This window comes from Amblyomma americanum, chromosome 6 (assembly GCF_052857255.1).
Source record: "Amblyomma americanum isolate KBUSLIRL-KWMA chromosome 6, ASM5285725v1, whole genome shotgun sequence".
NCBI lineage: Eukaryota > Metazoa > Arthropoda > Arachnida > Ixodida > Ixodidae > Amblyomma > Amblyomma americanum.
In genome coordinates, this window is record NC_135502.1 from 4,973,327 (window position 1) to 4,989,243 (window position 15,917).

At 44.5% G+C, this 15,917-nt stretch overlaps 1 pseudogene; it reads left to right on the forward strand.

The window, feature by feature from the left end:
- The window catches only part of LOC144094450 (uncharacterized), a 34,459-nt pseudogene extending 18,911 nt beyond the window's left edge, over nucleotides 1-15,548 (forward strand).
- The last annotated feature ends 369 nt before the right edge of the window (nucleotides 15,549-15,917 follow it).

Here is a 15,917-nt window from a genome sequence, read left to right on the forward strand (position 1 = left end):
TCATTGCCGATGTGCTATGTGCGCTGTTTTTCTGAAGCTCAATGTGTTGCTTTGTTGGAAGCTTTACCACTGCTGGCTTTTCACGCGACTCCACCTGTACTAACCACTCGCAGGCTCGACGGCGCTCCCTCAGCATATATACTAATACACTGCATGTAAACGAAGCCAGCGTGTGCATCAGGCAGAGAAAGAACATTGGTTCATCGGTCAACAAATGAAGGCATTAGGATGGAGTTAGAATTAAAGCGGCACACTCGAAAATGCACTACACTTCGTAGGCAAGCTTGTTGACACTCGTCTGCGGCAGACATCTGGCGCGTATGGAGACGATGTCGTCCAAGACATCCGCGACGTCGGACACATGTCCACTATTACACATTACAATTCCCTTTCGCACTCTGTCATGGTAGAAGAAACTGTCTGGGGCGCACAAACGCCAAATCGCACGCACCCACCTCAGCCATGCTTTCAGTGACAGCGGGAGTCCCTGGCCCGCCTACGGTTCCAGCGGCCGCCGCTACGCGGCTTTCAGTGGCGCCCCTATAGGCGCTACGCATGGTGTTATAGGCTGCTGCCACGGCTGGTAATTAGCACTCCACGTGACGATTGAAATCGGTTTCGTCCGTGCGCGGAAACAGCACCACGTGACCTGATGTTCCTGGTTCTTCCTCGTCCGCGGACGGCGTAGGCTTCGCTAGCCAGAAACTGGCGCGGGTATGCGTCTGCTGCGCTTCCAGAGGTACAACTCTTGAGAGCGCGCCCTCATCCCTGAGCCAGGTCCTTGAATAACCTCAGTTTCTGGCATTTTCGGTCATTTTCTCTTTTACGAGGATGGGGGTGCTTCTGTGCGATTAAAGCTATATGGGAGCGGGCATCAATGCACCATAATTAAATCAGCATGCCAGCTAAGCGCGGTTCCGTCGCCGGCCCATTTCCTCTGTGCTGGTGCAGCTGTGGGGGGCGTCAAATGCCTCCCTCTTGGGAGGGAAGTGTGAGGAGGGCAAGGGAGAGTGCAAAGCAAAGAGAGGGAGACGGGGCGGGAGGAAGAGGCTTACCACAAGTGGTTTCCCCGTCCGTCCGCGCTGTCTTCCGCTACCGCCATCCGCCATGTGCGTGCCAGACGCTGCCACCCGCAGACGGGGTGGAGCCAGTGACGTCGGGTGACGTAGTGCTCTGCTGGCGGTCGGAACCGCTGATTTCGTCTATCGTGTGTATCGGCCTTTGCCTTCGGAGGAGGAGTGAGATTATGGCGGGAGGGGAGAAATGCAGCACGGTCTGTCTGCAGCGGCTACGGCGGATAGCAAGCATGTGTGGAAAAAAAAAAATTGTGGCTCCAATCCACGTTTTGAAGGTGGTTGGACAGAGAAGCTATAAAACGACACTCAATTACCCATTGCGACGTAACTTGAAAATTCAACACGTGACTCTACAGAGAGTGAAACCAGAGAGAAGTGAAATATACTTATATTACCCTTTAGTACTTCACAACGACATTATTGGCTGCTTTATGATCAGTATGATATGCACTGAGATTATCATTTCTAAGTGTAGAGATATTCTTTGCTAAGGTTAAATCAATGCATGAACCATGAATGGTGTTCGGTTGAGTTGCATCGGTGAAACGGTGTTTCCATTGTTCACAAGCGCCTTATCATCCATCATGTTGTTTTGATCCTTGTTTTGTGTTTTTTTAAATGAAAATGAATTCTGAGCTGTATGCTGGATGCCTGACTTCAAAAGAGATTTCCCATGTATATAATATTTTTTATTTCTTAATTCTTTACATTAAATTTTTTACTTTTATATCTCTATTTTTATGTATTTTTATTTTTCATTTCTGTTCTTTTTTAAGTTTCTAATTTATATAGTTTTTAATGTTTAATCGTTTAGTCATGTCCTTTTAAAACAATTTTTTTACATTGCCGCCTCTTTATGATCAGTATGATATACGATTTCTATGCTGTTGGGTACTTTTCCACTCGGAGTATCGGCGTTTTCTGCTGACGACGCTGATGATACGAAAATTTCCTTGGATGGCAGAGGTATACAGCTTCGCTGTAATATGCTCTATACATATGTGCTTTCGAACTCTTTGCCTCAATACATCGAGATATGACAACAATTCAAGAGCTGCCACTGAATCATGTGTCACACAGCTAGGGCAACCGCACTGCGTGTATGTGTGCGTCTCCGATAGTACGGAAGAAACAGGAAACGCGCGTCACAGTGCAAAATTCAGCGGCGGTTAAACCCGGCTGAACCGAGAGCGAAAGCTCTGCTACACGTTTTTATACAGCAAACGGCGCTTCACGCGATTTCCGGCAGTTGCGAGAGTGCCGTCGGCTCTGCATACGCAGGCGTGGCGTGGCGCAGCGAGTCACGTGATTCGATGGCTGTGAGCCGAGCGAGCGCCGTCGGCTCAACGCGCGCAGCTGTGGCGAGGCGTGGCGTGCGAGTCATGTGGCATGACCTCAGAGCCAAGCCTCGGCTCCTTCTGATTTGAAGGTCAAATTTCATAGCCACATGACCTTCAGCTTTGTATGGGAGGAGTAGAGCTTTCGCTCTAAAATCTTGGTGATGCACGCGTTCCTTCGCACCGTTTCTTTTTTTTTTTTGCGAACAGACAGTGTCGTGTGTCCTTGGGAAGGGGAATGCGTAGCAGATGACGCTCGCACTGGAGAGACTTCGTGCGCGGACTCTCGCCCATTTTCCCGCTCATCGTCGTTATAAGGCGCTGACATGCCTCGCTGTCGACGGTCACGCGATATATTAAAAATCCGGAAGCATGTACATCCGCTTATCTATGCGGCTATAATAACTGGTAAAGTGCGTTCAATTATTTAAAGAAGCAACGCAACAGCCGCGTCTTTTCGTAATCAAAATTAAGGTGCATGAGCAACGTAGAAGTTAACTTTGGAGTGCACTCCTGCAGACGTGTCACAGAGTCTGGTAACGTACTGCATTAAAATCGTTGGCGCAGCGCGTGCTCCAAGTTTCCACCACTCGAATGCAAATAAAAGAAAGTCTGTCTAATCTGGTTGTCGTACAGGTGCGTGTCCTTCTCAGCGTCGCTAATTAAGTTTTGCCCGTTTTCTTTTTTTTGAAGCTCTGCATTCAAGACTGCTTGATTCAACAAGAAATAAAAACTTGCCGCTGTGTCAGACCACAGCACGAGTACGGTTCCAACTTTAACGTGTCCACTTGCACCTATCAAGGCACGGGTGAGTTTGAAGATAATAATGACAAAGTCAAGTTTGTCTTGGTGATGTTCGCTTTGCATTTTCTTCTATTTTCGCCCTTTTTCCTATTTTTTTAATACTAGAATTGCGGCCACTCCTGTTGTGATGCCGCAACATCAAATGTCCAGGTTTTTTTAAAGTTCACAGCACCGGGTTTTGTAAAGACATCGGCCAAAACTTCTTAGTTTATCAGAACAGCGGTCGGCAAACGAAAAGCCATTTAGACTAGTGAGTGGAACGTTCTTATTCTGAAATGCTTTCAAGTTTTGAAATTAATTGTTGCAGTTTTCGCGCAGTATTGAGGGCTTTATAATTCAGATTATTTAGGTTTTCCAGAATCTAGGTGGTTTTAATCGCAGGTAACCAGTTTTAGCCAGTTAGCTCCTGCTCCTGCGTGGATACTGCACTATTACGTGGGAGCTTTCAGAGACTACTCAGCCGCCACATTTGTCAGCTAATTTGCATATATGTAAATCAGTACTTGGTTTATATATTAGCTGAAACAGAAAGCTGGCCATGATATGCTTTTTAAGGCTTCAATAACCCTATTTTTCTTACAGTGCGTTTATTTTCAGGATGCATTTATTATTTTTCGCAGCGGTCTGCGACAAGCAAATCACGAACAAGACCGTCACGAAATGCATGAAGAAGTGTGGAGCTCCCTGCGAGTAAGCAAGGGTTCACTTTCCTGCTGGTCTCGTTTGTGGGGACATTGAAGAGAATCCGGGACCGACTGTTGATGAAATGTTCGAGTCTATATTGAGTGGCCAGCAAGCAATTAGAGCTGACATCGCTTCATTGAAAGAACGCCTTGAATCCACGGAGACAGCAATACACTGTTTCGAACAGCGTTTAATCAGCTTGGAATGCAGTATGACCGAGGTTCGAGCAAAGACCCATGAAAATGAAGAAACATATGCAGTTGCAACCGCAGCGCATGACCTACTTAAACTTCACCATGAAAAACTGGTTGATTTGGAAAACCGCAGCCGCCGTTCGAATTTGATTGTTTTTGGGATTACCGAAGATCCTAATGAAACAGAAACAACGCTACGGGAGAAGGTTATTGAAGACGTCTTCAAGGATAAGGTGGGGGTAGATTGTGTTTCAGTAGCGAGAATTCACAGACTCGGGAAGAGACCCACAGGAAGGCCCGTCATCGCGTTTTTCCAGGATTACACTGAAAAACAAGCCCTCGTGAAGAATGCTCACAAACTGAAAGGATCAGGAATATCCTTGCAAAATGATTACTGCGCAGACACGCTGCGCAAGCGCCGACTACTTTGGAACAGCGCGAAAGAAGAAAAAGATAGCGGCAGAAAGGTCTGGCTTGTTCATGATAAGATTCGCGTTGGCGGCGACTTGTACATTTGGGACGACGTACACAACACACGGAAACTAGTTGCAAAAAGGGATGACACAGAAATGAGACTAGAGCAGGCAGAATAGCAATCACGGTCTTTCCAGTTTCGGCTGCTTTCACTAAATGCCCAAAGCATTGTCAACAAAATAGACAGACTGCAAGATCTTTTATTAGTATACGATCCTCATATATGCGTTATTTCTGAAACCTGGTTGCATGACGGGGTGCAGGATGATGAAATAATTTCGCCAGGTTACCAACTGTTTAGAAGAGATAGATTCTCCCGAGGTGGTGGCGTCGCAGTTATAGCAAAAAATAGTGTTGATATAGGAGAACTAGATCAGATTGATAACCACGAAAGCTTGTTTTTGAATGTCTCTGTCTGGGGTTTTTCATTCATACTATGTTCTGTGTACCGCGCACCAAATGCTGATGATCACTTTATGCAGAAATTATATGATCACCTTTTGAAATTCAGAGGAAAAAACTTAATTATAACTGGTGATTTTAATCTTCCTCAAATAAAATGGAATAACTGGAGCTATGGGCACAGTCCTTCCTGTGATATACTCATTGATATGATGCTAACTTTTAGTCTTGAACAGGTTATTACTGTTTCTACCAGAGGAGACAATATTCTAGACCTCTTATTCCTCAGTGAAATTTTCCATGAAGGAACCGCTGAAATTGATGCAGGCATTTCAGACCACAAATTAATTTCTTTTTCATCAACAATCAACGTGAATAGAAGAAAACAACGCGAACGATTTAAGGTTAGGGACTATGCTAAAGCAGATGATACATCAATTATCGATTACTTAGACCTATACCTAAATGTTGTCCATGATGATGTCGAGCTTTCATGGCAAAAGTTCAGGGACATAGCCTCTTATTGCATTAACAGATTCATTCCACTGAGAAGTGTCAAGAAACCTCCATCAAACCCGTGGATAAACAGAGATATTATCCAAACTAAGCGAAAACTAAAGCGAATGAAGAAACATAGCAGGCAGAGTTTGTCTTCCAAAAAATTGAAAACTGAATTACTAACAAAAGTGAAAGCAGCCCGAGATAAGTTTTTCAGTCATGATCTTGTTGATTTTATTTCACATGCCCCACAGAAGTTTTGGCGTTTTTTAGGTCAATCTAAACAGGCAATTCATAAAATTAAGGTTAATGATGAAATAATTGAAGACGTTTCCAGTATTGCCGAACACTTCAATGATTATTTTTGGAGTGTGTTTTCTGACCTGGATGAATTTGAACATCATAACAATGATAGGTCTTTTGTACATGACATTGTGATTTCCAGGCAAGGTGTTTTGGATATGCTCTTAAAAATTGATGTCAGGAAATCTGCCGGGCCGGATAATATACCAAATGCTTTTTTACGAAGGTATGCGGAACAGATATGCGTTTTTTTAACTGACTTTTTCAATTTATCATTACAATTAGGAGAAATACCATCTGACTGGCGTACCGCAAGAGTTGTTCCAATTCATAAAAAGGGTGACCATCTTACAGTATCGAATTATCGTCCCATTTCTATAACGACCACTTGCAGCAAATTATTAGAGCACATTGTCGCAGGCTTTATTCGTCAGTTTTTGACAGACCATAATGTCCTCTCTCCATTTCAACATGGGTTTCGAAAGGGACTGTCGACAACAACTCAACTTGTGTCAGTTGTTCATGAAATCTCTCAGGTGCTTGACACGTCCGGGCAAGTCGATATGCTTTTTTTTGATTTTAGTAAAGCATTCGATAAGGTTCCCCATGGAAAATTACTCCACAAACTAGAGCGCATTGGTCTTCCTACAAATATTATAACATGGATCCAGGCCTACCTCCGCCATAGACAGCAATTTGTTGAAATAAACAAATGTACTTCCAATATCCGTCAGGTAACTTCTGGTGTACCGCAAGGCAGCGTATTAGGACCACTTTTATTTTTGATCTATATTAATGATATAGTCGACGTAATTCCTGATGATGTCCATGTTAATTTATTTGCGGATGACTGTGTCATTTTTAGAAAAATTGTTTCCAGGAACGACAGCAATTACTTACAGGAATCAGTTAATGCTATCCGTGATTGGTGTGAACTTTGGTGCATGGAAATCAATGTAAACAAAACAGTTTTGCTGCGAGTCACACGGAAAAAAGAACCTAGTGTATTTTCTTATGTACTTAACAACACAATAATATCTGAGGTTGAAAAATACAAGTATTTGGGTCTCACATTCAACAGTAAACTCTCTTGGTCAAACCATATTTCCATTACATGTTCAGCAGCATTGCGCAAATTGTGGTTCTTGAAAAGGAAACTTAGAAATGCACCTGCAAATACCAAAATGTTAGCATACAACACATTTGTCCGTTCCAAACTGGAGTATGCAGCAGTTGTATGGGATCCTCATACTAAAAAGAATATAATGAATTTAGAGCGTGTTCAAAGGAAGGCTATCAGATTCATCTTTAGTAAATATAAAAGAGAGGATTCTCCGTCTTTAATAATGCTTGCAAATAAAATCAGTACGCTGGAAAACAGGCGGAAGATAAGTCGTCTCCAATTTTTACATAACATTATAAATGGAAAAAGCGCACTTCAGCTGCCTCATTGCGTAAAACCTCTAAGTTCACGCCAGACAAGACACAGACATAACCTTTCACTTACGCCAATATTTTCTAAAACAAAATCCCATATGAATAGTTTCTTTCCGCGTACTATACATGAATGGAATTCTATACCTGTCGATGTATTGCAGTCACAAAACTTTGCAGAAGAGCTGGAAAAACATCTTTCTTCCATAAACTAACTGAAACAAAACCAGTGTTCACAATCTGTTATGTTTTCCTAACTCCTTCACTTTGTGATGCCTTTTTTTTTCCCCCAGAAACAGTTCTGTTGTTCTGAGTAAAAATTGCCCGCCTGTTTGTTATTTCACATGTGCCACTCTTCATGTTTTGTTCGTTATTGTGCTGGTGCCAGAGCGTATTCATTGAGTAACACTGCTACACCCAGCATTATTTTTCGTTAGTGTTTATTGTTGTTTTGCATCGTCACACTTTTTACTGTATTGCCCCTCCTGCTAGGGCCAGTTTATTGGCCTGCAGTATCAATAAATAAATAAATAAATAAATAAATAAATAAATAAATAAATAAATAAATAAATAAATAAAGAACGGAAACGTTGGAAAGGTCATTACAAGGTGTATCCTAACGTGGTGTGGACTAGATAGGAGCATCCCCTTTCTTGAAGGGTTAACGATGATAATACTATGATAACGTACTCATAACTCTGATGTGAAAGGTCAGTGATAAAGCGATCTCTGTTCTAATGACTTCGTATTGGGACAATATGGCGTCTGTAGCTGGAAAAAATATTCCTCAATGAGCAGCTGTTTTGAAAATGAACATAATATAAAGCTATTCGCGTGCATGCTCAGCTATGGTTAATGAGACCTGCTACAAGATTGGCCTGCAGGCGACCTTCCCCTCATTCCTGCGAGCCAGCCAAAGTCCATTTTCTCTTCTCTCTTTTTCGTTTCCGAACGAGTATTCATGTCCGGCAAATGTGATGCGATGCGACCTTCGCAATGCACATAATCTTAATTGATTATGCTTTTCAGAGAGACAACGTACGACGTGCGTCTCACAAGTCTGGGAGACGATAGGGTAAGCATGTGCGCAAGCGTTAGTCCCTTTCGTGGACTGATATCTGATATTGTATGGTGATTAGAAGCTCGGGCGTTACCACTTCGCCTAGTTAACCTCCCTGCATTTCCGTTCATCATTCTCTTTTTAAAGAAGCATAAGAACTTAGCCTAAATATTGGCCCACTCATTCCTGTGATGGACTTAAATGTGGCGTTTCGGCACGCCTCTTTGCTTGAAAGTTTTTTCGTCAACTTGCTGTATCTGGTTCGACCCAGGACACCGCGTAAGTTGTACCAAGACTGGATAAGCTCACCAATAGGATTTGTTTCCAGAAGCAAACCGGCAATCTCAAACTAACAATAACGTACATAGCGTTGTAGACGCGGCTGCGTGTCACAGGCAATTTGTTGGTGCATCATTAGCCGAACTGCAAGACTATGGCATCAAAAAAAGAAAGGAACGCTGCATGCTGACTTAACTTGCCCTTCTAAAGGTCATTGCAACTTTCTCTTTTTCTCCCTCTTTTGTTTTCACTGTCCTTCTCTTGAAAGAAATTAGTGCTAGAAAAGTGTCTAGCTGGCTTTTTGATGAACCATCTATAGTTGGGATCTTGATATGTGGTGGCACCAACATCGCAGTCATGTATGCCATATGTTTTAGTCATGTTTAAATTCATGTTGAGAAAATACTGTCGCCACCCTGTAAATTAAACAAACGCAGCAGAGAGAGAAGTCCCTCAATACCGCGGATTTTAGACTCTGAAATTACAGACCAGCGAAGGGTTATGCAAGCGTAGATGGTATGTTTTTGAAGGCTACTCCAATGAGCGTTGCTTAACAGCGTTCGCGCTTTGATATACTGAAAGAAACTTGTCTTGTTTATCTTATATGCTAATATAAATTTATCTTATAGTATTCATTACCAGAAATATTTATTAAAGGCCGTGCACAAAGCCTTTTTATGCGCAGAGCACATAAAAATGAGTTGTGGACAAATTGAGCATGTAAGCCGATATTGAAAGACTATTTTCAAGCTATTAGATCTATCCATAGATGACAGCCGCAGATCCAAATGTAGTATGGTTCGTAGTGCCCGAACTTTTTTGTTACATTAATTCAAGACACTCGAAATTCATAAAAAAAATCGCCTTTGTTGCAACGGGCGCCAATGCAATTGTGTGTGGGTACTGATAAATTTAGAAGAGCTGGAAAAACACAGCATAGAACCAGAAGTATGACGGTCAGAAAAATTTACGTCAACATTGAAAGCGGCACGTGAGGCTCTACTCCACAATTTTAAACTGCATCATAGAGTGCTACTTTTGAATTTATGTATCTAAATTTACCCTTCAGAAAAGTGATGGTAAAAACGTCGCAATGGTATTTTACAGGTGTACTAAAATATCGACCTCTTTATTTCACAGGTACCTCCAATGTTGCCTTAAAATTTTGTGATGTTTATTTGTTCATGCATGCGCGAAACCGCCGGTGCACAACTTCATAACTCTGCTTCTGACGCGAGATAAAACCAGATTTTGTGAAATGTTTATTGCCGCGCGCAACTGGCTTTATGCTGTTAGAGATTGCCGTAGGCGATGATTCCCGCGCGTTATCTCGAAAAGTTCTTCATTAGCTTTAAACGGAGCGCGGCCAGAGCAAAGGCCGAGCACGCTCCTTGTTGCTCGCTCCTTTGTCGCTGCTACCCTTAAAGACCGCTGGTCTTTAAGGGTAACGGAGTGGGTTCCAAGAGAAAGTAAGCGTAGCAGGGGGCGGTAGAAGGTTAGATGGGCGGATGAGATTAAGAAGTTTGCAGGCAAAGGGTGGATGCAGCTGGCAAAGGATAGGGTTAATTAGAGAGACATGGGAGAGGCCTTTGCCCTGCAGTGGGTGTAGTAAGGCTGATGATGATGATGATGATGTCGCTGCTAGTCGCAGCCCAAATAGAGAGTTCGTCTCAGTGCCGCGTTAGTCCTCTTGCCTGTTATTCCACGCTGTTGTCGCCACGAGGTGAAAATATGAGAGAGATCCAGTTTGCACACAGATTTTTTTGGTTATTTCTCTAGTAAAATTAACAATGATGTTTGGAAAATATAAATCAAGAAAAAATACTGTAAATACTGTGCTGAAAAAATATACTCTAAAAGGCGTGCTTGTCGCGCATGATTATGGAGTAATGATTATTTGAATGCTGAAAATTTTCTTTCTTTCGTATTGAAGGCACCTGTAGAAACAATTTTAGGCGTCATGGAAAAAGGCAGATTAGCTTTAATAGAACCAACTTTATAAACCATCAGCTACCAACGCTTATTCTTAATTCATATTAATTCATATCCGAACAAAGGGGCAGCGATTATAAAATTACGTGGCCTTGACAAGAAGTGCAAGGACTCTGCGAGTGATAAAACAGAAATCTAGGTTTCAATACGGCTGTCTTTTGCTTCTGCGGGGGTGCGGATATAAATTCGCATTACATCCCCCTGTATCACTGCTGAAAAACCTGCCTTGTAAGTTTCTTGCCCAGTGTTTGGCCCCACTTCAGTCTTCCCTTCCTGACACGTTCTGGCCCTTCAGTTCTCAGCCTTCTCGCCTGCTAACCACCTCCTCTCTTTGTTCCTCCTTTCAGAAAGAGAAGGAGAGGTAAGTAATTTTTTCTGTTCCTTGCAGTCGCCTAATTGCCATGAGCAATTTTCCTCTTTGCTTACTCCTCTTAATGCATTCCGTCCTGGTTAGCAGTCGAGAGCGGCTTTTGACGCGAAAAGCTTCACTACGCTAGTGAACACCGCGCTTCGCGCAATCCGGCGTATGTCGGAGCACGTGTGACGTCACGCACGGCGCAGATGGCCGCCGCCGACTCCGTCGCCTGACCTTTCGCCGCTGTCACTGTCTCTCGCTCCCTAGTCACTACTGAGCATGCGCCACTAGTAGCACCGAGCCACAGGTGTTCCGCCGCTGCGCAGCGCCGCGCCTTTCCTCAAAATCCAACTTTCAATTTTCTCTTTTCTCTTTCCCTCCCTCCTTTATCCCTTCCTTTACGGCGCGGTTCGGGTGTCCACCGATACATGTGATACGGTTACTGTGCCATTTCCTTTCCTCAAAGACAAAACAAAACAAGTGAGCCGACGGCGTTCATAGAGTTCATTGGCGTTGACAACTTTGCAAACTCCGTTCATTTTCACGAAATGAAAGGAGCGCGCGCGCGCGCGCGCAAACACACACACACACACACACACACACACACACACACACACACACACACACACACACACACACACACACACACACACACACACACACACACACACACACACACACACACACACACACACACACACACACACACACACACACACACACACACACACACACACACACACACACACACACACACACACACACACACACACACACACGCACGCACGCACGCACGCACGCACGCACGCACGCGCGCACACACACACACACACACACACACACACACACACACACACACACACACACACACACACACACACACACACACACACACACACACACACACACACACACACACACACACACACACACACACACACACACACACACACACACACACACGTTTCTTTCGCGCAGTTTAATCATGAACGAGAAGCACCAACTAGTCCGCCAAAAAACCCATCTGAATTGTATTCATGTTTGCCTTGAACCGCAATGACCATATTGGACTTCACCTTACAGGGATTCGTTCTCAGTGTACGTGAAGTTTTCCTCCGACTCACAGAAAATCTTCGAGTACCAGCCAAAGCTAACGGTAAGAACGGACTAACAATTCGTCACGGGCGAACTGAGGTGGGGAGTGTAACTTTTGCGCGTAAAAGGCCATTATGCATTTACTTTTCCCTCGCATACTTAGCCGCCAAAAGACTGCACCTATAATTACCCGCTTGCAGCCTGTGAAACGTGATTGGTCTTTTGTACGACGCATAATTTTGCAGCTTTCAAATAACTTAGCCTACGTGAGCAGGCAAAGTGGCTGTGACATTATTGCTAGCAATGTTCGCCAACCTTCTCTCTCTTCTTGCCTATAGTCGTGCACGCACTGAGATTTTCCCTGATTCTTGCCTACACATATCATGTCGACAGCTGATCGAAGCCTTCGGCTACATGGGAGGCTACATCGGCATGTGGCTGGGGCTCTCCCTCTACTCCCTCATCACGGATGCTGAACAGTGGCTGCGAAACTCTTTGCTCAAGAGAGCTCAGAAGAGAAAGGAGCCCGTCATAAAGTTAGTGGGACTTTACTTGCCGCGCATATTTCCCCACTGCGGCTCGGACTAAGCTGTGAATAAGCAGCATGATACGGCTGTATCCGCTCTCGACGATGTAGTTTCGCTTGGTAATTTCGATAACCTGACCTCATTTTTTTTTTTGCAGAAGCAATGCACCTCAGCCTAGAATTTTCACCACAAGCGGCTACGGCTTGCGGAGGTGAGTGGACATTTGCGTCAGGTGCACTCTCTAGAAAAAATCAAGGGATTCTTAGAGAATGTCTAGAGGACCAATGGCAGCGCTGCATTGACGCTGATCAGAGAATTCTGAACTGTGTGACTAAATGCTTTAAAAAAGAATAAAAGAAAAGTGAAGAAGAGAGAAAAACAAGACAAAACGCGGAGTAAGCACTGAAGAAATGAAACAGTCAATCTTCCAGTTCCCCTCTCAGTCTTGTTTATTGCTCTCTTCGTCCTGGGGTGCTCGAAACTGCTCGGAGCCTCTGTCCGCAGTTCGATCTGCCGGGATAGCTCCGTCGCTCAGTTTGACTCTTCCGATTTTCGTCCAGCAGATAGTTTCAGGGTAGTCCGGGGACTCTCCTCAGTTGCTTCCGCATTTTCGGTCGGACTGAATCGGACACGGAGCAGACGGCGACGGGGTATGCGCTGCTTGCAGCCCAATTAAGGGAGAGTCGTGGCTTAAATTCTTTTTGCTGCTCAACTTGAATTCCAAATAAGTACCGACTGTAACGGCGAGTGAATAACACAGTCCAACTCACGTTGTTCAACGTCGCTTTTGCCGCACATGGCGCAGCTGCGAGCGATTCAGACTCGTGCTCGTTTTGTTTCTGCTTGCCGCCTGCTTCGCTGAAATGACGAGTAAAGAACGGTGTGCGACGAGTGACGGCGCAGCTGTGGGAGATTCGTGCCCCTCGGTGACGAAGATGTTCTCGACGAGAGAAAGCAGGCTAATTTGACGACACGTGATCACATATCACAAAGCCTAGCGACTATGCAATTTTCACAGTAAAGTCAAGAGTCAGCGTTCGCTTAGCGTCTCCCCGGTGTACTAGCGCATCGGACCCGGGACGACCATGGGCAGCCTGGATCTGCGTGTATCCCTTACTCATGGTTCTGTTTACTATCCGTACAGAGTCACGAGCTGCCCGGGGACAGTTCTGTTTTAAGCTTGGCATATAGAAGAGACCATAAAATGGGCGACCGTTCTGGTGCTCTTAGTTTCATATTATTTGTAATATTCGCGCTGCATATGTCCTGCTTTCGTGATTGCTTATAGTTTGCATTTTACTTTATTGTCTTTGTACAGAAATAAGTCGAGGGTTACATTCAGTGGCACAGGCGTGTTAGCAAACGTCACAGTCCGCGTAAGACACTGTAATGCAAACAAATGCACACACCCATTTGTTCTCTTCATTGTAGAGGATGTCAACAAATCTGGCTTTGTGCCCTTTTATACGTAAAACTAACTTCTGCAGCGCTCTGAGTTTATTGAGCACGTGTTGCGTATAAAAACAGTAATAGGGTTAAAAACTAATTGTTTAACTTTCTTTTCGTGCGGCTCGAAATTGAAGTTTTGAGAGTGTATTAGGAGATAAAGGATAAAATCAGGACGTTGGGGTAATCCTAGTTTAAAACAAAACAAAAACGAAGCACTGGTTACATTATCATCCGCTGCACAAGAAGTAGTACAGCTTCTTTGTCACCGAGGCTTTCCTTCTCTGGGCCCTGAAAAAGGAAGCAAAGCTGCAAATGGGCCTAGTTCATTTTTCACGTTCAACTTCATTTGTCCACTGCACATGTGCACGAACAATACCGGACGCAGAAACCATACAGGGTCCTGTCTGCATGCTTGCGCGTCCGGTGTTGTTTGTAACCACGAGTAGCGCACTAATGAAGTTGAACAAGAAAACGTGTGTTGAAAGCTACTGCGGGCGGAGCGACGCAGCATGTGACACGCAATTTTAATCCACTCTGGAGTGAGCGAGCTGCGTATCGTTTGGCGTCTTTGACTGACGCCTGCCGCGACGGCTCAGTGGCTATTACGTTTAGCTACGGGGCATGAGTTGTGCGGTTTCGTTCCCGGCCTCGGCAGCCACTTTGCAGTGAAGGCGAAGCGCCGAAGCCATACAGTTTCTTAGCAGGCGGCACTGCACATCATCCACCTACGAGAGGCGCAGGAAGGGGAGCTTTTGTATTTGGCCATAAATATACTGCTCTTCTCGCGGCAAACCTCGAAGGAAAGTTTCCGTGTGTCATTGAAGCCTGACACTTGTGTTTAATTTGAGGAATAAGTGAAAAGCGCACTGGTGAGATATCATCTACGCACAGAGAAGAGCGTCGCGGCCAAGCTCCCGAATCGGAGGCAGAATACATATCTTTATGCTAACACTGGCCAAGCGAAATAAAAAGAAAAAAACCTTGTCTTCTCGGAATTCCCGTGGCGGATGATGTGCTCTTTAAAAATCTCGGATATACGGTGGCGCCAGCTTTCCCTCCAGGCAATATTTAAAAACTCTATGGCAAAACGCCCGGGCACTGAGGTACCGTTATGCGGCGAAGAACTTCCAAGTGCGCGAAATTAATCCGAAGCCCTCCGTTACATGTGCTTCGTAGCCCACAGTGCTGCTTTGCCATAGAAAAGCCGATCAAACCAAACCCGCATCTTTTCCGATGATAATTTCATAAGCCTGTTTCGTCGCCCTTGGTACAAGGTTAGCATTTTATTTTTACTGACGTAACGTACGGCACGATGAATAATTACAAGTGATGGAAATACTAGCACTGTGTTCCATCAGTGTTCACTCTGACCGAAAAAGAATGAAATATGCGACTCATAAGATGCGGGGACGTGCTTACTTTGGTTTCGGTGTTGGCATTTCTCGCAGAAGGTATCATTCCTCTTCATAGGCCTAATGTAAGCGCTTGTGCTTGTACTTGCAGGATGACGTCGGGCTACGACGATCTGTCAAGCGGCCGCAACGCAGGCAGCAGCCCCAGGCACTTGCTGCAGGTGCCCTACTAAGACGACTCGCTTCCCAAAACGTTTGAAGGAAAGAGCCATTTGCTGCTATCGTTTCCGCATAATTTTTTGCTTCCATGGCTGGAGGTGTTCGGGAAAATTGATCAGGGCAACACGTGTTAGTTAAACGCTTGTACTAAATGTACAATGTGAAGTCCGTGTCACGTAACTCTTTCAGTAAGCCGTCATGTTTCCCACAGCTGTCTCTTCACCTTCCTGTGAATCTGTGAAGCGTTGTCGTATAGATAAACTATGGCGCGAAGTGTTTCTGGGCACGGAGTTAGATCACGACCTATCTAGAAAGGCGCTTCTTCCCTGCATCTGTCGTAGGTTTTCCCGTAATTTTACTCTCTTCATCTCACACTGCTCCGT